Here is a 26,368-nt window from a genome sequence, read left to right on the forward strand (position 1 = left end):
TTACAACTACAAGACATGGGGGCATAAAACAAGGTTTAATCACACAATAATTCAAATCATGTTTTCAATAATATCACAACGTACACAACAATGAGGATATAACATCATTGCAAGATATTTTGAGAACACACACACACTAAGTAACAACCACCTCGTCCCCAAACCTATTGATCGGAGGGAGGAGTGTCTTACTATTTGAGCTATGGGCCGTCGTTAGTAGTATAAGGCTAAGATCATACGAACCACGAAATGTAAATTACATTTTGGGTGGACTATAAGGCGATAACCATACGTTCATTTTAGTAGTTCTATATATTAATGCATGAGCAAATTGCAGTACCATAACTAAAATTCTCATTATCCTGCAATATTTTATCATCTTGAAAACAACTTTACAGTCAAAGTAATGTATCTTTGCTTGCATGCCTTATTGGAGTCACTTTTCTTTAGGGCCCAATATTCCATTCTCGTTGCCCAGCTCTGATCACTCGTATCACTACTCCCCACACTAGCTAGGTTCCAACCACAGATTTCTAACAGTAACTTATCAATGGACGAAAAATAATCGTAGTTATTTTAACAATTTTTTCCAGTTATTATAAAGTTCAAACTCATCTAACTGTAAGAAGTCCAAAACCTTGCCTAAAAGATAACAATTCCTTGATTGTACATCCCATGTATAGATATGCTAAGGCTATTAGTAGAATCATGGGAATGAAATGCATTGAACATAAACAGGTTTCCAAAAGAATCTTCTAAGTTCTTCAGAAGTGAAGTAATGTTCCATAGTAGACATGGTCAAACTGCAGGAATTCAAGTTTTTATCTTGAATCTTCTAAGGCAATTATCACTAAAAAGAGCCTTCAAAATAATTCACGATTCATTATCTTAATAATCAAAATGACAAGGGAATTTTGAACAGATAACCTGGCATATTTATACCTTAATTCAGTCGTAAGGAGTTCCTAATACCAGAGTAGATTAGCCCCAGTGACCTTCCTATCAAGCTGACAAGGAAGAACGATATAGCATCACTGACTTTTGCAACAATTGTTTTGACAATTGGCATGGTGATGTCGGCCAGTTCAAGGAAGAGACTGAAGTAGTACCTCCTGCAACAGAAATACAGTGTGTAATTGAGTTGGAAAGTTAGAAGATTGATTTTTACAGCCGCATCTAAGGAAGAAGGAAGATGCCAAAAAAATGGATCCATTCAACATATTATAGAAATTTTTTAAGATTTCAATAAAGAAAAATGAACAAGAGCAACAACTCATCAGCAAACTATTCTTCCAACATTACAAAGAACTTTCCCTAAATTACTCCACATATTTTTAGTTTTCTTCACGATAACAATAGAGCACATGATGATACAGATGATTGAGGTACATCTAAGACGGACTGAAAAAAGATAGATATCCTCTTTCTTCACGAGGGACAAAAGTCTATGTTACTAGGCAGCATTTCCATTAAATATTAGTTTACATGAAGATTTCCACAAATATCCTGGTATATATTTGTAAGCCATATTTCAGCCTCTGGAATTGCTGAAAATTTATTATCACGTTTATTCTGAAATGAGCATATGAAATGAGTGCATGTATCAATATTAAACAACCACGAAAGGAAGAAAATCATGAATTTATTAACTCATTCACGCAGATAAATAACAAGTACACATGGTAACAGAGTAGAACGTACCACCCAACCAAGGCCCTCAATTCCTTGGTCCTTTTAACAGGTAAAGAGATGCTATTGATGGTAACATAACACAGTGAAGATTATATGGGGCCTGATCTCACAAAACTAATCTTCTTCAACCAACCAAACTTTTCAGTCTCATTGCCTCTGGACTCAATAAGTTGGCTTTCAAGGATACAAAGGTCAAATCGGTCCTCATACATAGATGCCACTGCAGCCATATTTTGATGCAACCATTGATGCAATGCTACCTGTCAACAACTCAAAGTCATTTCCTGTCATGATCTGTAAAAGAAGATACAAACGGAAGCAAAATCGTATTTTAGTAGTTTTATAAATTCACCACTTGCTAAACCATATCCCAGCCATCAGCCCTATGGCACCAGTCTCATCCTAAACATATACTATTAGCTAATAGACCTAATCTTGCTTGTCAACTTCATGTGTCGCCCACTATGTTAGAGAGAGCTGCACAACTATCCAGAATTTGCTAGTGCCCCCTCTGATCCTTGTCTAGCCAATGAAGGATAAGCAGTTTGGTTAATTAACTTTGTGCTAATCAGTTAATTTGGTTGGGTTGGAACTTGGAAGATTGTTTTCATTCTTTTTAAGTTCATCAGAGGTCATCTTCTATCTGCACTTACTGTCTACTTGAGGACTGACCATTAATGACAAGGCTAAGACAGGAATTAGTAACAGGTCCCCCTAGTCTGGATAGTAACTCTAGCAGATTTATTGGACATAACTTTGTTATTAATGGGGTTCATCCCGGTTTCATTTATTGAATTAATTTTTGGGAATAATATTTACATTCGTTATCTGGTTAACAAATTTCATTTTACACCTTGTGAGTTGTAACTTGCTCGGTTCCTGACTCTATCAGAATTGTATTTGTATTATATACTAGTATTATCTAAAATGAAGTACACTGTATCTCCAAAATGAAGTGCATTAAAAGAAAAACATATGCTTCATCGAACTCACTTTGCTTGAATCATAAATCATTGCTATGAAAAACATATCCAAATATATGTACGTTGAGAGAATTGTGGTGATACAGACTCATCCTGCTTCCAGAGACAGTCGAGAGAAAAAATGAGTTCACGTGTGGCATGTATAGAAACCAAAGGATGGAAATTACAATGGAAAATAAAAATAAACATGAGTTCATAGAGCAATACCTCATTACGTAATCTCTGAAGTGCTCTGGTGGAGAGGGTACAGAAGCTGAAACCAAGATTGTTCATTTCATTGGATAAGCTACTATCAACAGATATAAGCTCCAAGTACATGCTTGCAATACCATCTGCTAACGTGATAAGCAAATCTTCTAATATAGCTACTCCATGCTCAATGAACAAGGCAGAATTATAGTAGCCACCTTTCCTGTCAATGCACAGGTATAGGTACATTCAGGGTATTGCTGGAGTATGGTCGTATTAGACATTCTTATACAGTGTTCAAGAAGCATTTGGCACCACTGCAAATCATCATAATTGTGCTAGCTATTAGACATGGTAGCATGGTTCACAATACAAAAAGCCGAGCTCATTAACACGACCAATTGTCTTACACATGAAAAGTAAACTAAAAGTCTAATGATGTGCTGGTATGATGGAATGGAAAGGGGGAAGGAAAGGAACTATGTTGAAGAAGAAATGGATATTCCTAATCTAGAAGGAATGGTGATTCTAACAATAAGAGGTAGGAATGACCATTCTATTCTCTCATTCGTTTCATCATACCAAGCATACCAAGCACCCAATTCTAACAATATGAGGTAGGAATGGTGATTCTAACAATAAGAGGTAGGAATGACAATTTTATGTTACTTTTACCTGGAAGAACCAAATTTAAGGGCATATACCAGCTCTGCATATAGATCCTCCTTGCCTGACTTTCTGATATTTTGAACTATGCTGTCATATCCATTCAGCTTACTCTTGGCAAAAGAAAGAAGGTCCGGATAGGGAGGAAATTAAAGAAATTATAGTACAGTAGTAGAATATATTATTACTTCCTTTCATGTCCTTTACATTATTTGTAGGAGAAACGTCACATAAAGATACCTTGTCAGGTTTTCTGGAGATGAGGCTAATCTCCTCTTCAAGCCATGTCATGCATAGAGGGCGGCAGCAGTTTTGAATAGTTTCAGTAAAAACAACCAAGAACTCGTTTGTAGACTTGGCAGAAGAATTCACAGAAATATTGGACACCTGAAAGATAAAATTTCAATCCTTTACTGGTGGAGGAAAAACAACATAGGAGTAGTGGCATCAAAAGGAAAGAAAAACTACATAGTTTGGCCAATTTCAATCCTTTACAGGTGGAGGAAAAACAACATAGAAGTAGTGGCATGGAAAGGAAAGAAGAACTCTGTAGTTTGGCTAAATATTTTCCCATATTCACAAGGACAGCCATTTGCTCCATAGGTGTCAGTGTAGTGGGAAGAAGAAAATCGAAAAGATCCCTTTCCACACTTCCACTGTGATGATGTGGCGAATTTTTGATGGGAATAAATGCAAGTAATAAACGATCACAACACGGAAAATTACGTGGTTCGATTTACTGAGGTAAATCTACGTCCACGGGAAGAAGAGAGGGCAAATTTGTATTGCTTGGTCTCGCTTACAGATTACAATACTGATTTGCTATAAGATTCAGGATCTAGAGAGCTTAACCCTGTCTATCTGATCTAAGTTCTATTTATACATTCGAACTAAGATCGTGGTTTGCAGCCCTGGTAGTGGGGTTGATAACTGCTTAATACCACTAAATAGATCGTGGGTGTAATGGAGGTCGTGGAGATCCTGCATGGGTCCACTATCTCCTTGTTCGGTCGAATACTGAGACCGAACTGCTGAACTTTGCCGATCAGCTTTTGCCGATCTGAGAGTTGAGCTCCATTGGTCGGCTTTTACCGAGCTATAGGCTGTGACCGAACTCTTTGGTTGTGCCGAACTGATACTACCGAGCTATAGGCTGTGACCGAACTCTTTGGTTGTGCCGAACTGATACTACCGAGCTATAGGCTGTGACCGAACTCTTTGGTTGTGCCGAACTGATACTACCGAGCTATAGGCTGTGACCGAACTCTTTGGTTGTGCCGAACTGATACTCTTTCTTGGGTTTTGGGCTGATGGGCCGTCACTGCTATTGGGCTCGCAATTATTGTTTAGTTGTTTAGTTCGTATCCCATCACCACCCCCCCCCGAAAAGCGAAGTGAACCACTTCGGCATTTTGTAAGGGGGTCAGGAGGCGTGCTCTGCACGTGTCTGCATTAAATGTGACAGCAAATCCGGCCAGAGAATCCAGAAAAAGTGGGATTTGAAACGGTGCGACGAATTTGAAATGCCTTTGCGAATCTGATAAATATTTCCTCTCTTCATCATTGGAATACTTTTGCGATTATTTCTTCTGTATTCTCTCTCTTTTTCGTAAAATTTTCTTCCGCTTCTTCAAGAATTTCTTCAGAGACTTTCGACCATCAAAGAGTAAGAATCATGTCTTCTTCTTCTGAATCCGTTTCTGAATCAGGTAGTGGTAGGAAGGGGGGTGAGGGGTCTTCTGGCCGGAAAAGGTCCGGGGAGAAGACGGTAGAATATTTTCACAGCATTTTGAGTAAGGATACTGTGATATCCTTACACGAAAAATATTTTCTTCCTGGGGGGTTAGTGGTGATTCCCGACGACATTCATAGGGCTAACTCGCCGCCGGAGGGTTATGCCACCGTTTACGAAGCCTGCTTAGAATGCGGGCTTCGTTTCCCTCTTCCCCCTGCCTTTGTAGAGCTTCTTGATTTTTTTCAACTTCCTTTAGGTCAGGTGACTCCAAATTCTTGGAGGCACTTATCGGCCTTTGCTGCCGAGCTGCGTAGACTAGAAAAGGATCTGTCTCTGAGGGCAATCCTTAATTTCTTTCAGTTTAAGAGAAAGGGATCCTGGTTTTACTTGATCCCTTTACAGCCCTTCAGAGCATTCTGTAAAACCAAATGGCCGAAGTGGCAAAATCGTTTCTTTTTTTACAATAGGACAGCGGCTCCGGACTTTTCCTGGAGAGGGCCGAAGTCCGTAATTCCTCATCCTCGGGTAGAACCGTTGGACGAGCTCGAGGGCGAGCTCAATAAGATTCCCATGATTAGGAAACAGTATTCGGAATCTGAGCTCGTCAAGGGTGACTTCGTGTTCGATTCCTCGTCTTCGGACGAAGAGACTGAGGGTGAGGATTTCTTTTTTATGCTTTACTGCTTTAGCGGCGAAAACTAACTTTGTTTTCTCGCTTTTTGGCAGTGAACATGCTAAGCAGGCTAGGTCGCAAATCCTCCGAATCCAAGGAGCCGGAGAAACAGAGAGCCACCAGCTCGGCGTCTGATGCCGAGAAGAATCCGAAGAGGCAGAAGACCTCTTCGAGTCAGTCTTCGGATCCAAAAAAGCCGGAATCGACTTCGGCAAAGGGGAAGGCGAAGACTCAGAAACCCCCAAAAGCGCCACAGAGAGACATTGTCCTGGGGGGTTGTGGATCCGGAGCGGTTGCGGCCACTTCGGAACATATCTCTGAGCCCTTTTTATGGCCAAAGGACTTTGTGGAGGTGAATTTCCTTCTTGATTTTCTGGTTTTGCTTCTTTCCTATATTTTTTGTGGCCCCTCTGTTGACTTTTTTCCTTTTTCCATTTTCAGAGGAACAATATGCTCTGCAAGCTCGTCACAGTTGAACTCTCTAAAGCGTCCAGCGATTATGATGAGATGCAGAGGAATTTGAAGGCTGCTCGTCACCAGGCCGAACAGGCTCGGGCAGACTTTGAGGAGGCAAGGGCCGCTAGGATCTCGGCTCAGGATGAAGCCCAGCGTGCCAAAAACCAGCTCATCATCCAGAGAGAGCAGTCGAAACAGAGGGAGGCTGCTGCCGTGGTTGCTCAGGGGGAGGCTCTCTGTGTTTACACGGAGAAACTCTTTTTGAGCAATCAATTTTCGGCCCTTATCGGCGATCTGCTGAAATTGATGACCGATAACGCTGAGCAGGAACCCGAAGTCGTTTTGCCGCTGTATGGCCGAGAGATTGCAGCGCGCCTCCAGAGTCTGCCGCTCCTTGAGGAGCTTGCGTCTTCATCGGTCCTGCTTTCTGCTGAACGAGTCCGTAATTGCCGTGCTGACCGTGACGAGAACATGGAGACCATCTTTGCCTCCTTGGGGCCTGTTTCACCCGCTTCAATTTTCAAAGAGGGTGAGCAGGAAAATGATGCCGGCAGGGAGACCGAGCAGGAGGATCAGCAGACCGGCGATGGGGGCGCCGAGCAGGAGGGAGGGAGTAGGGAGGCCGAGGCTGAGACCGAGGTAGACAAGGAGAAAGAAGCTGAAACCCACAGAGAAGCCGGAGACGAAACTGGCGGAGTATGATTTCGTCTCCCTTCTCTTAGTTTAGTTTCTTTCTATTTGTAAAATGGCCTTGAAGCCCTCCTTGTGTAAATTTTTTCTTTGAATGAAAAAATTCTTCTTTCTACACTCGTGTCTTCTTTATAGCTTTTCTTAATCTCTTTTACTCCTATTGTGGTTTACTGCCTGCTCGGTAAACTGAAATGCCGAACTGACATAGCTGCTTCGTATTCTTTACTCTAAGGAGCTGGAGGTACTTCACTGGAAGCGGCTATACTCTTCGGCTTTAAATGAAGCTGAGAAAAAAGCTATAGATGACCAGATGAAGTATGATGAACTCTTGGCTCGTTTAGTGGAGCTGGAGTCCAACAATGAGGACTTAGAGTCCATAAGGAGAGATCTAGAGGCCGAGCTGAATACTGTCATCGCTGAGAGGACTGCATATGAAGACTTCATCAGTGGGCGCGGGGGAATGACTATATCCGAAGTTCAGAATCAAGTTGATGAACTGTGGGAGAAGCTTCATGTACTCCGGAAGAACAATGTGCTGGAGAGCTCGGCTTGCCAACAAGTTGTGAAATCATTGCGGCGCTTGGCTTCTCTGTACGACATCATTCTTTCCCGGCGTCCCGCGATCGAGAGATTCCTTAGCCGTTTCCCGCTAACAGACGCTCACGCTCCAACTCAAACCTCGGATCCACTTACTCAAACTTCTACTCCAAATCAGCACCGGACTCAGGAGCAACCGGAAACGTCAAGACAAGAACCTACTCCAAGTCAGCAACGGACTCAGGAGCAACCGGAAACGTCAAGACAAGAACGCCCTGAAGTTCGTAGAGGAGTGGTGAATATGAGTGAGCAAGATCAGCGAATGCTTCGTGAAGAGACTCTTCGCCGCCGAGGTGCTAGAACTTCCCGGACTCAGAGAAGAGGCGGTAGGTCGATCAGAGCATCTCGTCCACCTACTGATTCTTCAACTGCTCGGAACGCCCGAACTCAGCATCATGAGGACTTGTTGGATAGGTGGCTCAACTTTAGCAACCGTAGACAGTAGAGTAGTCCTTTGTAATGGTGTAACGCATTCTCGTAGGGCAGCGGAATTGTATGCCCAACAAGACTTAGTAAATGAATTTTTTTCATTTCGCTTCTATCACTGCGTATTTACAGTTCAGCGATTTTTTATTTCATTTATTGTACTCGTCCTCGGTCTTATGAAGTAAACTCTTCTTTGATCGGACTGAGTTAGTGTACTTATTTGGCGAGTTTTATCGCTTGGATTGGACTTTCCCTGTACTCGTCCTCGGTCTTATGAAGTAAACTCTTCTTTGACCGGACTTAGTTAGTGTCCTTATTTGGCGAGTTTTATCGCTTGGATTGGACTTTCCCTGTACTCGTCCTCGGTCTTATGAAGTAAACTCTTCTTTGACCGGACTGAGTTAGTGTCCTTATTTGGCGAGTTTTATCGCTTGGATTGGACTTTCCCTAGTTAACCGGAGTGGTTTCCGGCTTATTGCAGTTCGTTGCAGACGAATTGCTTGTTTCTTAAGCTGAATTGTGGAATCTTGTATCTTCCTTAGAAGCTTGGACTCACAATTGTCTTTAATACATGATCTAAAAAAAGGGGGATCAGCCTTTAAGGAACAATATACCTCAGTAACATTTGTAAGAGACAAAACGCACATAACCCTAGGACCGAACTAGACACAAGAACAATAAAAATAAGAAAGCACATAACCCTAGGACCGAACTAGACACAAGACTGACCGGACCTTGTCTCTTACAAATAGAACTTCTTGAGGTTGGAAATATGCCATGTTCGGGGTACTTGTTCTCCTGACATGTGGGTTAATTTATAAGACCCTTTTCTCAGGACTTCTGACACCCGATACGGACCTTCCCATGTGGGTTCAAGTTTGCCCAGCTTTTCTGCTCGGCTTACTTCATTGTTTCTCAATACGAGATCTCCCACTTGAAACTGCAGCTTTTTCACCCTTTGGTTATAATACCGGGTTACTTGCTCCTTGTACTTGGCTTCTTTTATGAAGGCCAATTCTCTTCTTTCTTCGGCAAGATCTAGTTCGGCTCTCAGTCCGTCGTCATTCAGTTCTGTTGAGAAATTAAGAGTTCGGGGGCTGGGTATGCCGATCTCAACCGGAATTACGGCTTCAGTGCCGTACACTAGACTGTACGGAGTTTCACCGTTGGAGGTTTTTGGTGTAGTTCGGTAAGACCATAGGACTTGAGGAAGATTTTCTACCCATTGTCCTTTGGCTTGTTCTAACCGAGCTTTTAATCCTTTCACCAAAATACGGTTTGTTACTTCCGTTTGTCCGTTTGCTTGTGGGTGAGAGACCGAAGTGAACCGCTGTTGAATATTCAACTCTTGGCACCAATTCTTGAATGTTTTGTCAGTAAACTGAGTCCCATTATCCGAAATGAGGATATGGGGTATGCCAAATCGGCAAACTATGTTCTTCCAGACAAAATCTAATGCCTTTGAGCTCGTTATCGTAGCTAATGGTTCAGCCTCCACCCACTTTGTGAAGTAATCCACGGCAACGATCAAGAACTTCATTTGCCGGGGAGCTTGTGGTAGTGGTCCTACTATGTCTATGCCCCATTGCATAAAAGGCCAAGGGCTTTGCATAGCACATAGATCAGTCTGCGGCGTCCTTGGGATATTTGCATGGATTTGGCATTTCGTACATTTCTTAACTAGCTGTACTGCTTCTTGTACCAAAGTTGGCCAATAATATCCCCATCTCAGAACTTTTTTAGCTAATGCTCTAGCTCCGATGTGGCTACCGCAAGATCCTTCATGAACTTCTCTAAGGATGTAATCCGTCTCTTCTGGTCCTACACATCGCAATAACGGTTGAAGGTAGGACTTTCTATATAGGACTCCTTCATGAAGTTCATACCGAAGTGCTCGGCCTGTGATTTTCCTTGCTTCTCTCTTATCCTCGGGCAGTTGTCCTTGATCTAGATACTTTAATATTGGCGTCATCCAGTTTGGTGAACTGGTTACTGAGTGTACTTCAGCTTCATCAATGCTTCTGTGCGGTAATTCCTCCACCTTTGAGCTCGGATATGAGGCCAACTTACTTAAAGTATCTGCTCGGCTATTTCCCGCTCTGGGAATGTGGATTATCCGAAAATAAGAGAAATTTCGGCTAATACTTTGCGCTTTGTCCAAGTATTTTTTCATCCTTTCACCACGGGCTTCACTTGTACCCAGCATGTGATTCACTATGACTTGTGAATCACAATGAATTTTGAGAGATTTGACAAGTAGATGTTGCGCTAACTGAAGTCCGGCAAGAAGGGCTTCGTATTCGGCTTCGTTATTAGTGGTTGGGAATAAGAACCGAAGTGAATAAGTTACTTCGTGTCCGTCGGGAGCGATAAGTAGAATACCAGCTCCACTTCCTGTCTTATTCGAAGCTCCATCTACGAATCCAATCCAACAGTCCGGCGGCTCTACTTCGGGTTTCTGGGGCTGTGTTAGTTCGTCATTGGTAGGATTTTTCTGTTCGGCAATAATAGGGATTGCCTGATCGAACTTTGCCTCTACAAGAAAATCTGCCAAGGCTTGTCCCTTGATGGCTTTCCGAGGTAGATATTCTATTGAATGTTCTCCCAACTCTATGGCCCACTTGGCAATTCTGCCTGATGCTTCGGGCTTAGTCAAAACTTGCCGAAGTGGAAGATCGGTTAAGACGCATACTTTGTGAGCATAGAAATATGGCCGCAGTCTCCTTGCTGCATTTACTAATGCCAGAGCAATTTTTTCCAGAGGTTGATACCTTGTTTCGGGACCTCTTAATGCTCGGCTTGTAAAGTAGATAGGACGCTGCTTTAGGCCTTCTTCTCGCACAAGCACCGCGCTAATGGTTTGATCTGATGCTGCTAAATATAAGAATATCACTTCGGCATCTGTTGGAGCAGAGAGAGTAGGAAGTTCGGTTAAATAACTTTTGAGTTCGTCAAAAGCCTTTTTCTGTTCGGTTCCCCACTCAAACTTTGGTGCCTTCTTCAAAATATTGAAGAACGGCATTTGCTTTTCGGCTGCTTGGGAAAGGAATCTATTCAGTGCGGCTAGACATCCAGTTAGCCTTTGCACATCATGTATGGACTTCGGCATTGCCATGTTCTGAACAACTTGAACCTTTAGGGGATTTGCCGTGAGTCCTTCCTTTGAAACCCAATAACCCAGAAATTTTCCCGAATCTACCAAAAAGGTACATTTTTGGGGATTGAGTTTGAGGTTGGCTTTTTTGAGCACGTCGAGAGTGGATTTGAGATTGTTTTCGTACTCCGAAGTGCTTCTGCTTTTAACAACTATGTCGTCAACATATACTTCAACCTCTTTTCCGATCAGGTGCCGAAATAGCTTATCTACCATCCTTTGATATGTGGCTCCGGCATTCTTTAAACCAAATGGCATCTTTTTATAAGCAAAAATACCGAAGTCAGTAATGAAAGCCGTTTTTGAAGCATCATTCTCATCCATTAAAACTTGGTGGTATCCTTTATACAAATCAAGAAAACAGAAAATTTCGAAGCCTATCAGAGCTTCTACTTTTTTATCTATGTTGGGAAGGGGGTAGCAATCTTTAGGACAGTGCTTATTTAGATCCGTAAAATCTATGCACATCCGCCATCCTCCTTCTTTTTTCTTGATCATCACAGGATTGGCCACCCAAGAAGGATATTTTACTTCAAATAATACATCCGCTTTCAGTAATTGGCGGACTTCGTCATGGATGACTTGATTTCTTTCTGCCGCAAAGAGTCTTTGCTTCTGTTTTATAGGCCGGACTGAAGGATCAATATTTAACCGATGTGTAATTACCTCGGGAGACACTCCAGTCATGTCCAACGGAGACCACGCAAAGACATCTTTGTACTCTTTGAGGAGCTGGATGGTCTTTTCCCGGAGTAGAGGTGTTCCCGCGAAACCGATCTTGACCGTTCTGGATGGATCATCTTCGTATAACTGAACTTTCATCGAGTTCGGCTCCGGTGTGACTTCGTTCATTTCGTCTGCCTCTGACTCCGGCTGCTGTGATTGCTATGCTTGATGGTGCCGATCTGATTGTTCGGCACTTTTAAGCGCAATCTGCAAGCATTCTTTTGCTCTCTTTTGATCACCTCGGATGACTGCTATCCCTCCTTTAGTGGGGATCTTGATTGTGAGGTGATAAGTAGAGCAAATGGCCCGAACTGTGTTGAGCCAGTCTCTTCCCAGTATAATGTTATACGGGGATCGAGCTTTTACCACAAAAAACTCGATCACCGTACTGGAGCTAGTAGGCGCTCTTCCTACCGTAATCGGAAGGCTGATAATACCTTCAGGGCGGGTGTCCTCCTGGGCGAAACTTTTCAGAGGAATTGGGGCCGGACTGAGCCGAGCTGGATCCACTTCCAGTTTATCAAAACATTCTTTAAAAAGAATGCTAACCGACGCTCCTGTATCCACAAACACTCTGTAGATCAGTTTGTTTGCCACTCCAGCTTGAATGACAATAGCGTCTTGATGAGGAGAAATGGCCGGGACGGGATCTGCATCTGAAAAAGTAATTACTTCCTCCTTCTTCAGCCTTTTATGTGTTGGCTCCTCTCGATTGAAGCCTCTGCGCTCTGATTTTAGAGACAATTTAGTCTTCCCGGCTGGGAGAGCGTCAATAGTCTGGATCACTCCATCATATTGCGGCTCGTCATCGTCTTCGGGATCCTGTTGCCTTTTAGGATCCTGAGGAGCGCAGTTCGCACTTCTCTGTTTCTTATTCTTTTTCGGCGGCTTGCTTTGGTATTTTTTTAACGTCCCTGCTTTCACAAGAACATCAATATCTGCTGCCAAATTTCGGCACTCCTCGGTATCGTGACCGTGGTCTTGATGGAAGGAGCAATATTTATCCTGACTTCGGCGCGTGGCCGATTTCGTCATCGACTTTGGTTTTTCGAACATATCAGAATGCAGTTCGAAAATTTCCGCTCTCGACTTGCTCAATGGTACGAACTGAGCGGGTGGTTTCTCCGGATTGAGACGTGGTCCCAATCTGTCTTGTACCGGTGCCCTTTGAATTCTTTCAAAAGGAGTTCGGCGAGGATGTCCCTGATCGCTATGATCGGGCTTCCTCTTGTCTCCTCTGGAAGAGCTGTCTAAAGACCGTTTTCGACGGTCTGCCTCATCAGCACGAGAAAACTGGTCCGCAATGTCCCACATCTCTTGAGCTGTTTGCGGACTGCATTCAACGAGCTTTCTGTAGAGAGCTCCTGGCAGAATTCCATTTTGGAATGCCGAAATGACAAGTAGATCATTGAGATCATCTACTTGTAGGCATTCCTTGTGGAATCTTGTCATGAAGTCGCTAATCTTTTCATCGCGACCTTGACGTATAGAAAGCAGCTGAGCCGAAGTGATTCGGGTTTCCGCTTTCTGGAAGAACCTCCTATGACAAGCATACATTAGATCTCTGTAAGATCTAATGCTGCCTTGAGGGAGGCTATCAAACCACCTTCTTGCGTTCCCGATGAGCAGCTCGGGAAACAGCTTACACATATGAACCTCATTGAGACCCTGGTTCGCCATATTATACTGATAGCGTCCCAGGAAATCATGAGGATCCACCAACCCGTCATAAGTCACTGACGGGGTTCGGTAATTCTGGGGCAACGGAGTTCTGGTGATATCATCCGAAAATGGAGTCTTCAGCGCTCCATACATAGCGAATCCGACATCTCTACGGTATGGTGGAGATGGAGTTCTCCTGTGATTTCGGTAACAAGGAGGAGAAGGAACATATCGGTGGTGAGGATTCTTTCTCCTGGAAGATACGGCACTACTGCGGTAGTGACTTTCATGTCTGGAGGGGGAGGGAGAATCCGCCGTTTTCTTCTCCGGCTTCTGGCTCTTTTGCAGGAATGTTAAGAACTCATCCTGCTTCTCAGCCAAGAACAACTTGACAGCCTCATTCAAAGCGAGCTGCTGGGGAGGCTCGGTGCGATGACTTTTTGAGTGGTTTGTTCTTTCACCGTGAGAACTGGAGGCAGATTTCTCCCGAGGCTGTTTTCCAGACCTACGGGCTGGACTAGCTTCCTCACGTTCATCACGGACGGAAGTATGGGTATTATGTGATCTGGTATGCATTTTTTGGTGGAAGAGGATCAAAAACTCGCTTTTATCACAGTTTTGGTTTTCTGTCGATTCCCACAGACGGCGCCAGTGATGATGTGGCGAATTTTTGATGGGAATAAATGCAAGTAATAAACGATCACAACACGGAAAATTACGTGGTTCGATTTACTGAGGTAAATCTACGTCCACGGGAAGAAGAGAGGGCAAATTTGTATTGCTTGGTCTTGCTTACAGATTACAATACTGATTTGCTATAAGATTCAGGATCTAGAGAGCTTAACCCTGTCTATCTGATCTAAGTTCTATTTATACATTCGAACTAAGATCGTGGTTTGCAGCCCTGGTAGTGGGGTTGATAACTGCTTAATACCACTAAATAGATCGTGGGTGTAATGGAGGTCGTGGAGATCCTGCATGGGTCCACTATCTCCTTGTTCGGTCGAATACTGAGACCGAACTGCTGAACTTTGCCGATCAGCTTTTGCCGATCTGAGAGTTGAGCTCCATTGGTCGGCTTTTACCGAGCTATAGGCTGTGACCGAACTCTTTGGTTGTGCCGAACTGATACTACCGAGCTATAGGCTGTGACCGAACTCTTTGGTTGTGCCGAACTGATACTACCGAGCTATAGGCTGTGACCGAACTCTTTGGTTGTGCCGAACTGATACTACCGAGCTATAGGCTGTGACCGAACTCTTTGGTTGTGCCGAACTGATACTCTTTCTTGGGTTTTGGGCTGATGGGCCGTCACTGCTATTGGGCTCGCAATTATTGTTTAGTTGTTTAGTTCGTATCCCATCACTGCTTACCTTCAACTGTGACTTCAAAAGAAAAGACAGTAGTAAAAAAATTGACCTTATAACAGTATGATTGTCACGCCCGCATTTTCTAAGGATAGAAAACCCGGTTGATCGCGACTAGGGGATGATTAAAGAAGCGGGGAAGAAAGGGGAAAACAACAAAGCTCGATCATAGCTCGAAACAAATGGGAATAGCTTGAATAAAAATCAGAGTATCATCAACAATCAACAACTCAAAGAAATGAATATTATCTTAGTGATACAAGAACTCAAAAGAAGGACAACTACTCAGCGGAAGCATTTGAGAGAAGGAATATGCCACGTGTGAAGACATGACACATTCTACACACTTAAATTTGTTCAACGGTCTTGCTCAACACCCACCGCACCCGTCACGCTCAACCTGCAATTTTTAAAAGAGAAGCAGGGCTGAGTACTTGATGCACTCAGTGGGCTCATGCCGAAAACATTTTATAAAAAATATTTATCATGCCACCATTGAGTGACCTTGGGGTTTTAACTTTAGAAATCGCCCAAGACACTAAAATCATTTCCATCGTAAAACTCGTGACTGATCAGTCATTTTCCCATAGATGTCTACCATATCTGATCCATTGATGACAAGGAATGTGGCCACATCCCAAGTCACTAGACCGGCCGACCCAAAAGACGGCTCACGATCTCCATAGGTGTACACTAGCCTGAATAGGGACTCACTCCCTAGACAGACCCGAATTCGATTATCCATTGATGGCAAAAGCCACATCAGATAGGTTCCATAGAATAAAACAAAACACGGCATGACAAATATTCGTATCATTTTCACATAAAAAATATACTTGGGGCATTGCCCATATCTAAAAAGAAAGCCCACCTCGCTTGCTTATACCACACAATCACGACTTTACGCAACCTTTTACTCTTGGTACCCTCGTACGTGCAACAACCCTTGTCAATATCACCACACAATCAGGTTTTCCATTATTACAATTATCATGCATGTCCTATCGTTCCTTTCATCGTTTTCTTAGATTGCCCATTCCCGAACGTTCATCAACATAAGGAAAAACATGCCATAATACTTCTCAACGTGTTACACATAATCATGCCATAGGATACCTTCTCAAATCATACATGCATCATATAATTCATTAAAACTTAGCAACAAGTGATATTTTCACCTAACAACAAAACTGGCAGAATTGCGCGATTGGTTTATAAAAATCATTTAAAATTCATCCGGTCTCCGTTGGGGCTGAAACTTTTCCACAATACAGTAGACACATAAAATATCATTCAATTAAATTTCACATCAAAATAATCCTTTTAGGTCGGTCAAATCGAAAATGTAACTCCCTGGTCGAGAAAAACAATTTCTGGCAGAACTGCGCAGTCAACTTCAAAAATTCACCAAAAATACATCTTTCGTCCAAATAGGTTGAAATTCACACACCACACAGAAGACACCTTAAGGTTTACTCAGAAAAAAGAATCGTATAAAAAGAAGTTCGTTTGGTCGGTCAAACATGCGTTGGAACCTACTGTCTGAATACTACAGATTTCATGCTCCAAAATTCGAGTTATCCTAAATGAATGCAAGGAAATCAAGGCTAGGAATTGATCGGTGATTACCTTCTTAGGCGGCAGAAAACTCTCTTCTCCAACTCGGTTCTTTCTCTAAATTTTAGTTCCTGGTTTTTCTTGGTATTGAATTTATGTGTAGAAAGATCGTGGGATTGATTGGATATATATAGGCAAAACTGATAGATATTGATAGATTTGGTGGTTGGAGAGATTTTAGGGAGTATAGATATGGGAAAATCGTTTGGTGATATGGTTTAGAGAAATATATTTGACCAAGTCAACTAGGAAAATATTTAATTAGATTTATTTGATTTTTTTTTTTTTTTACGGGTGTTACAATGATGGAAGTAGTAATAGTGTAATACAAATATAAAGAAACAATACACAAAATGCTTGCCTCTTTTTTGAGCCACTGAAATGATTTCCAGAGAAGTCTAATTCTAGGACCTTCAGAAACAGCATATAAGCTTGATGGCTGTGTTGCCGGGTTTTGTTCAAGTTTCCCAATGCTTTCACTAGGATTTACCCGATTATTAAGAGCAGATAATGAATCCCATTAGCTTGCCTCTCACAACATCCCAGGCAAACTGCAACCAAACCCCATCATCATTTGTCACTGATGGGATACGAACTAAACAACTAAACAATAATTGCGAGCCCAATAGCAGTGACGGCCCATCAGCCCAAAACCCAAGGAAGAGTATCAGTTCGGCACAACCAAAGAGTTCGGTCACAGCCTATAGCTCGGTAGTATCAGTTCGGCACAACCAAAGAGTTCGGTCACAGCCTATAGCTCGGTAAAAGCCGACCAATCGAGCTCAACTCTCAGATCGGCAAAAGCTGATCGGCAAAGTTCAGCAGTTCGGTCTCAGTATTCGACCGAACAAGGAGATAGTGGACCCATGCAGGATCTCCACGACCTCCATTACACCCACGATCTATTTAGTGGTATTAAGCAGTTATCAACCCCACTACCAGGGCTGCAAACCACGATCTTAGTTCGAATGTATAAATAGAACTTAGATCAGATAGACAAGGGTTAAGTTCTCTAGATTCTGAATCTGATATAGCAAATCAGCATTGTAATCTGTAAGAGATCAAGCAATACAAATTTGCCCTCTATTCTTCCCGTGGACGTAGATTTATCTCAGTAAATCGAACCACGTAATTTTCAGTGTTGTGATCTTAATTTATTACTTGCATTTATTCCCATCAAAAATTCGCCACATCATCACTGGCGCCGTCTGTTGGAATCGACAGAAAACCAAAACTGTGATAAAAGTGAGTTTTTGATCCTCTTCACCCAAAAAATGCGTACCAGATCACATAATACCCATACTTCCGTCCGTGATGAACGTGAGGAAGCTAGTCCAGCCCGTAGGTCTGGAAAACAGCCTCGGGAGAAATCTGCCTCCAGTTCTCACGGTGAAAGAACAAACCACTCAAAAAGTCATCGCACCGAGCCTCCCCAGCAGCTCGCTTTGAATGAGGCTGTCAAGTTGTTCTTGGCTGAGAAGCAGGATGAGTTCTTAACATTCCTGCAAAAGAGCCAGAAGCCGGAGAAGAAAACGGCGGATTCTCCCTCCCCCTCCAGACATGAAAGTCACTACCGCAGTAGTGCCGTATCTTCCAGGAGAAAGAATCCTCACCACCGATATGTTCCTTCTCCTCCTTGTTACCGGAATCACAGGAGAACTCCATCTCCACCATACCGTAGAGATGTCGGATTCGCTATGTATGGAGCGCTGAAGACTCCATTTTCGGATGATATCACCAGAACTCCGTTGCCACAGAATTACCGAACTCCGTCAGTGACTTATGACGGGTTAGTGGATCCTCATGATTTCCTGGGACGCTATCAGTATAATATGGCGAACCAAGGTCTCAATGAGGTTCATATGTGTAAGCTGTTTCCCGAGCTGCTCATCGGGAACGCAAGAAGGTGGTTTGATAGCCTCCCTCAAGGCAGCATTAGATCTTACAGAGATCTAATGGATGCTTTTCATAGGAGGTTCTTCCAGAAAGCTGAAACCCGAATCACTTCGGCTCAGCTGCTTTCTATACGTCAAGGTCGCGATGAAAAGATTAGCGACTTCATGACAAGATTCCACAAGGAATGCCTACAAGTAGATGATCTCAATGATCTACTTGTCATTTCGGCATTCCAAAATGGAATTCTGCCAGGAGCTCTCTACAGAAAGCTCGTTGAATGCAGTCCGCAAACAGCTCAAGAGATGTGGGACATTGCGGACCAGTTTTCTCGTGCTGATGAGGCAGACCGTCGAAAACGGTCTTTAGACAACTCTTCCAGAGGAGACAAGAGGAAGCCCGATCATAGCGATCAGGGACATCCTCGTCGAACTCCTTTTGAAAGAATTCAAAGGGCACCGGTACAAGACAGATTGGGACCACGTCTCAATCCTGAGAAACCACCCGCTCAGTTCGTACCATTGAACAAGTCGAGAGCGGAAATTTTCGAACTGCATTCTGATATGTTCGAAAAACCAAAGTCGATGACGAAATCGGCCACGCGCCGAAGTCAGGATAAATATTGCTCCTTCCATCAAGACCACGGTCACGATACCGAGGAGTGCCGAAATTTGGCAGCAGATATTGATGTTCTTGTGAAAGCAGGGACGTTAAAAAAATACCAAAGCAAGCCGCCGAAAAAGAATAAGAAACAGAGAAGTGCGAACTGCGCTCCTCAGGATCCTAAAAGGCAACAGGATCCCGAAGACGATGACGAGCCGCAATATGATGGAGTAATCCAGACTATTGACGCTCTCCCAGCCGGGAAGACTAAATCGTCTCTAAAATCAGAGCGCAGAGGCTTCAATCGAGAGGAGCCAACACATAAAAGGCTGAAGAAGGAGGAAGTAATTACATTTTCAGATGCAGATCCCGTCCCGGCCATTTCTCCTCATCAAGACGCTATTGTCATTCAAGCCGGAGTGGCAAACAAACTGATCCACAGAGTGTTTGTGGATACAGGAGCGTCGGTTAGCATTCTTTTTAAAGAATGTTTTGATAAGCTGGAAGTGGATCCAGCTCGGCTCAGTCCGGCCCCAATTCCTCTGAAAAGTTTCGCCCAGGAGGACACCCGCCCTGAAGGTATTATCAGCCTTCCGATTACGGTAGGAAGAGCGCCTACTAGCTCCAGTACGGTGATCGAGTTTTTTGTGGTAAAAGCTCGATCCCCGTATAACATTATACTGGGAAGAGACTGGCTCAACACAGTTCGGGCCATTTGCTCTACTTATCATCTCACAATCAAGATCCCCACTAAAGGAGGGATAGCAGTCATCCGAGGTGATCAAAAGAGAGCAAAAGAATGTTTGCAGATTGCGCTTAAAAGTGCCGAACAATCAGATCGGCACCATCAAGCATAGCAATCACAGCAGCCGGAGTCAGAGGCAGACGAAATGAACGAAGTCACACCGGAGCCGAACTCGATGAAAGTTCAGTTATACGAAGATGATCCATCCAGAACGGTCAAGATCGGTTTCGCGGGAACACCTCTACTCCGGGAAAAGACCATCCAGCTCCTCAAAGAGTACAAAGATGTCTTTGCGTGGTCTCCGTTGGACATGACTGGAGTGTCTCCCGAGGTAATTACACATCGGTTAAATATAGATCCTTCAGTCCGGCCTATAAAACAGAAGCAAAGACTCTTTGCGGCAGAAAGAAATCAAGTCATCCATGACGAAGTCCGCCAATTACTGAAAGCGGATGTATTATTTGAAGTAAAATATCCTTCTTGGGTGGCCAATCACGTGATGATCAAGAAAAAAGAAGGAGGATGGCGGATGTGCATAGATTTTACGGATCTAAATAAGCACTGTCCTAAAGATTGCTACCCCCTTCCCAACATAGATAAAAAAGTAGAAGCTCTGATAGGCTTCGAAATTTTCTGTTTTCTTGATTTGTATAAAGGATACCACCAAGTTTTAATGGATGAGAATGATGCTTCAAAAACGGCTTTCATTACTAACTTCGGTATTTTTGCTTATAAAAAGATGCCATTTGGTTTAAAGAATGCCGGAGCCACATATCAAAGGATGGTAGATAAGCTATTTCGGCACCTGATCGGAAAAGAGGTTGAAGTATATGTTGACGACATAGTTGTTAAAAGCAGAAGCACTTCGGAGTACGAAAACAATCTCAAATCCATTCTCGACGTGCTCAAAAAAGCCAACCTCAAACTCAATCCCCAAAAATGTACCTTTTTGGTAGATTCGGGAAAATTTCTGGGTTATTGGGTTTCAAAGGAAGGACTCAAGGCAAATCCCCTAAAGGTTCAAGTTGTTCAGAACATGGCAATGCCGAAGTCCATACATGATGTGCAAAGGCTAACTGGATGTCTAGCCGCACTGAATAGATTCCTTTCCCAAGCAGCCGAAAAGCAAATGCCGTTCTTCAATGTTTTGAAGAAGGCACCAAAGTTTGAGTGGGGAGCCGAACAGAAAAAGGCTTTTGACGAACTCAAAAGTTATTTAACCGAACTTCCTACTCTCTCTGCTCCAACAGATGCCGAAGTGATATTCTTATATTTAGCAGCATCAGATCAAACCATTAGCGCGGTGCTTGTGCGAGAAGAAGGCCTAAAGCAGCGTCCTATCTACTTTACAAGCCGAGCATTAAGAGGTCCCGAAACAAGGTATCAACCTCTGGAAAAAATTGCTCTGGCATTAGTAAATGCAGCAAGGAGACTGCGGCCATATTTCTATGCTCACAAAGTATGCGTCTTAACCGATCTTCCACTTCGGCAAGTTTTGACTAAGCCCGAAGCATCAGGCAGAATTGCCAAGTGGGCCATAGAGTTGGGAGAACATTCAATAGAATATCTACCTCGGAAAGCCATCAAGGGACAAGCCTTGGCAGATTTTCTTGTAGAGGCAAAGTTCGATCAGGCAATCCCTATTATTGCCGAACAGAAAAATCCTACCAATGATGAACTAACACAGCCCCAGAAACCCGAAGTAGAGCCGCCGGACTGTTGGATTGGATTCGTAGATGGAGCTTCGAATAAGACAGGAAGTGGAGCTGGTATTCTACTTATCGCTCCTGACGGACACGAAGTAACTTATTCACTTCGGTTCTTATTCCCAACCACTAATAACGAAGCCGAATACGAAGCCCTTCTTGCCGGACTTCAGTTAGCGCAACATCTACTTGTCAAATCTCTCAAAATTCATTGTGATTCACAAGTCATAGTGAATCACATGCTGGGTACAAGTGAAGCCCGTGGTGAAAGGATGAAAAAATACTTGGACAAAGCGCAAAGTATTAGCCGAAATTTCTCCTATTTTCGGATAATCCACATTCCCAGAGCGGGAAATAGCCGAGCAGATACTTTAAGTAAGTTGGCCTCATAACCGAGCTCAAAGGTGGAGGAATTACCGCACAGAAGCATTGATGAAGCTGAAGTACACTCAGTAACCAGTTCACCAAACTGGATGACGCCAATATTAAAGTATCTAGATCAAGGACAACTGCCCGAGGATAAGAGAGAAGCAAGGAAAATCACATGCCGAGCACGTCGGTATGAACTTCATGAAGGAGTCCTATATAGGAAGTCCTACCTTCAACCGTTATTGCGATGTGTAGGACCAGAAGAGACGGATTACATCCTTAGAGAAGTTCATGAAGGATCTTGCGGTAGCCACATCGGAGCTAGAGCATTAGCTAAAAAAGTTCTGAGATGGGGATATTATTGGCCAACTTTGGTACAAGAAGCAGTACAGCTAGTTAAGAAATGTACGAAATGCCAAATCCATGCAAATATCCCAAGGACGCCGCAGACTGATCTATGTGCTATGCAAAGCCCTTGGCCTTTTATGCAATGGGGCATAGACATAGTAGGACCACTACCACAAGCTCCCCGGCAAATGAAATTCTTGATCGTTGCCGTGGATTACTTCACAAAGTGGGTGGAGGCTGAACCATTAGCTACGATAACTAGCTCAAAGGCATTAGATTTTGTCTGGAAGAACATAGTTTGCCGATTTGGCATACCCCATATCCTCATTTCAGATAATGGGACTCAGTTTACTGACAAAACATTCAAGAATTGGTGCCAAGAGTTGAATATTCAACAGCGGTTCACTTCAGTCTCTCACCCACAAGCAAACGGACAAACGGAAGTAACAAACCGTACTTTGGTGAAAGGATTAAAAGCTCGGTTAGAACAAGCCAAAGGACAATGGGTAGAAAATCTTCCTCAAGTCCTATGGTCTTACCGAACTACACCAAAAACCTCCAACGGTGAAACTCCGTACAGTCTAGTGTACGGCACTGAAGCCGTAATTCCGGTTGAGATCGGCATACCCAGCCCCCGAACCCTTCATTTCTCAACAGAACTGAATGACGACGGACTGAGAGCCGAACTAGATCTTGCCGAAGAAAGAAGAGAATTGGCCTTCATAAAAGAAGCCAAGTACAAGGAGCAAGTAACCCGGTATTATAACCAAAGGGTGAAAAAGCTGCAGTTTCAAGTGGGAGATCTCGTATTGAGAAACAATGAAGTAAGCCGAGCAGAAAAGCTGGGCAAACTTGAACCCACATGGGAAGGTCCGTATCGGGTGTCAGAAGTCCTGGGAAAAGGGTCTTATAAATTAACCCACATGTCAGGAGAACAAGTACCCCGAACATGGCATATTTCCAACCTCAAGAAGTTCTATTTGTAAGAGACAAGGTCCGGTCAGTCTTGTGTCTAGTTCGGTCCTAGGGTTATGTGCTTTCATATTTTTATTGTGTCTAGTTCGGTCCTAGGGTTGTTGTTCGTTTTTTAAAAGGTTAGAATCTTTTTCGTCCTTTTTATTTGTCTCTCTATGTGCGTTTTGTCTCTTATAAATGTTACTGAGGTATATTGCTCCTTAAAGGTTGATCCCCTTTTTTTAGAGCATGTATTAAAGACAATTGTGAGTCCAAGCTTCTAAGGAAGATACAAGACTCCACAATTCAGCTTAAGAAACAAGCAATTCGTCTGAAACGAACTGCAATAAGCCGAGAACCACTCCGGTTAACTAGGGAAAGTCCAATCCAAGCGATAAAACTCGCCAAATAAGGACACTAACTAAGTCCGGTCAAAGAAGAGTTTACTTCATAAGACCGAGGACGAGTACAGGGAAAGTCCAATCCAAGCGATAAAACTCGCCAAATAAGGACACTAACTAAGTCCGGTCAAAGAAGAGTTTACTTCATAAGACCGAGGACGAGTACAATAAATGAAATAAAAAATCGCTGAACTGTAAATACGCAGTGATAGAAGCGAAATGAAAAAATTTCATTTACTAAGTCTTGTTGGGCATACAATTCCGCTGCCCTACGAGAATGCGTTACACCATTACAAAGGACTACTCTACTGTCTACGGTTGCTAAAGTTGAGCCACCTATCCAAAAAGTCCTCATGATGCTGAGTTCGGGCGTTCCGAGCAGTTGAAGAATCAGTAGGTGGACGAGATGCTCTGATCGACCTACCGCCTCTTCTCTGAGTCCGGGAAGTTCTAGCACCTCGGCGGCGAAGAGTCTCTTCACGAAGCATTCGCTGATCTTGCTCACTCATATTCACCACTCCTCTACGAACTTCAGGGCGTTCTTGTCTTGACGTTTCCGGTTGCTCCTGAGTCCGTTGCTGACTTGGAGTAGGTTCTTGTCTTGACGTTTCCGGTTGCTCCTGAGTCCGTTGCTGACTTGGAGTACGTTCTTGTCTTGACGTTTCCGGTTGCTCCAGAGTCCGGTGCTGATTTGGAGTAGAAGTTTGAGTAAGTGGATCCGAGGTTTGAGTTGGAGCGTGAGCGTCTGTTAGCGGGAAACGGCTAAGGAATCTCTCGATCGCGGGACGCCGGGAAAGAATGATGTCGTACAGAGAAGCCGAGCGCCGCAATGATTTCACAACTTGTTGGCAAGCCGAGCTCTCCAGCACATTGTTCTTCCGGAGTACATGAAGCTTCTCCCACAGTTCATCAACTTGATTCTGAACTTCGGATATAGTCATTCCCCCGCGCCCGCTGATGAAGTCTTCATATGCAGTCCTCTCAGCGATGACAGTATTCAGCTCGGCCTCTAGATCTCTCCTTATGGACTCTAAGTCCTTATTGTTGGACTCCAGCTCCACTAAACGAGCCAAGAGTTCATCATACTTCATCTGGTCATCTATAGCTTTTTTCTCAGCTTCATTTAAAGCCGAAGAGTATAGCCGCTTCCAGTGAAGTACCTCCAGCTCCTTAGAGTAAAGAATACGAAGCAGCTATGTCAGTTCGGCATTTCAGTTTACCGAGCAGGCAGTAAACCACAATAGGAGTAAAAGAGATTAAGAAAAGCTATAAAGAAGACACGAGTGTAGAAAGGAGAATTTTTTCATTCAAAGAAAAAATTTACACAAGGAGGGCTTCAAGGCCATTTTACAAATAGAAAGAAACTAAACTAAGAGAAGGGAGACGAAATCATACTCCGCCAGTTTCGTCTCCGGCTTCTCTGTGGGTTTCAGCTTCTTTCTCCTTGTCTACCTCGGTCTCAGCCTCGGCCTCCCTACTCCCTCCCTCCTGCTCGGCGCCCCCATCGCCGGTCTGCTGATCCTCCTGCTCGGTCTCCCGGCCGGCCTCATTTTCCTGCTCACCCTATTTGAAAATTGAAGCGGGTGAAACAGGCCCCAAGGAGGCAAAGATGGCCTCCATGTTCTCGTCACGGTCAGCACGGCAATTACGGACTCGTTCAGCAGAAAGCAGGACCGATGAAGACGCAAGCTCCTCAAGGAGCGGCAGACTCTGGAGGCGCGCTGCAATCTCTCGGCCATACAGCGGCAAAACGACTTCGGGTTCCTGCTCAGCGTTATCGGTCATCAATTTCAGCAGATCGCCGACAAGGGCCGAAAATTGATTGCTCAAAAAGAGTTTCTCCGTGTAAACACGGAGAGCCTCCCCCTGAGCAACCACGGCAGCAGCCTCCCTCTGTTTCGACTGCTCTCTCTGGATGATGAGCTGGTTTTTGGCACGCTGGGCTTCATCCTGAGCCGAGATCCTAGCGGCCCTTGCCTCCTCAAAGTCTGCCCGAGCCTGTTCGGCCTGGTGACGAGCAGCATTCAAATTCCTCTGCATCTCATCATAATCGCTGGACGCTTTAGAGAGTTCAACTGTGACGAGCTTGCAGAGCATATTGTTCCTCTGAAAATGGAAAAAGGAAAAAAGTCAACAGAGGGGCCACAAAAAATATAGGAAAGAAGCAAAACCAGAAAATCAAGAAGGAAATTCACCTCCACAAAGTCCTTTGGCCATAAAAAGGGCTCAGAGATATGTTCCGAAGTGGCCGCAACCGCTCCGGATCCACAACCCCCCAGGACAATGTCTCTCTGTGGCGCTTTTGGGGGTTTCTGAGTCTTCGCCTTCCCCTTTGCCGAAGTCGATTCCGGCTTTTTTGGATCCGAAGACTGACTCGAAGAGGTCTTCTGCCTCTTCGGATTCTTCTCGGCATCAGACGCCGAGCTGGTGGCTCTCTGTTTCTCCGGCTCCTTGGATTCGGAGGATTTGCGACCTAGCCTGCTTAGCATGTTCACTGCCAAAAAGCGAGAAAACAAAGTTAGTTTTCGCCGCTAAAGCAGTAAAGCATAAAAAAGAAATCCTCACCCTCAGTCTCTTCGTCCGAAGACGAGGAATCGAACACGAAGTCACCCTTGACGAGCTCAGATTCCGAATACTGTTTCCTAATCATGGGAATCTTATTGAGCTCGCCCTCGAGCTCGTCCAACGGTTCTACCCAAGGATGAGGAATTACGGA

At 43.8% G+C, this 26,368-nt stretch overlaps 1 pseudogene; it reads right to left on the bottom strand.

The window, feature by feature from the left end:
- Positions 1-368: 368 nt before the first annotated feature.
- LOC121800641 overlaps positions 369-26,368 on the bottom strand; it is a 30,570-nt pseudogene continuing 4,570 nt past the window's right edge.

This window comes from Salvia splendens, chromosome 4 (assembly GCF_004379255.2).
Source record: "Salvia splendens isolate huo1 chromosome 4, SspV2, whole genome shotgun sequence".
NCBI classification, from domain to species: domain Eukaryota; kingdom Viridiplantae; phylum Streptophyta; class Magnoliopsida; order Lamiales; family Lamiaceae; genus Salvia; species Salvia splendens.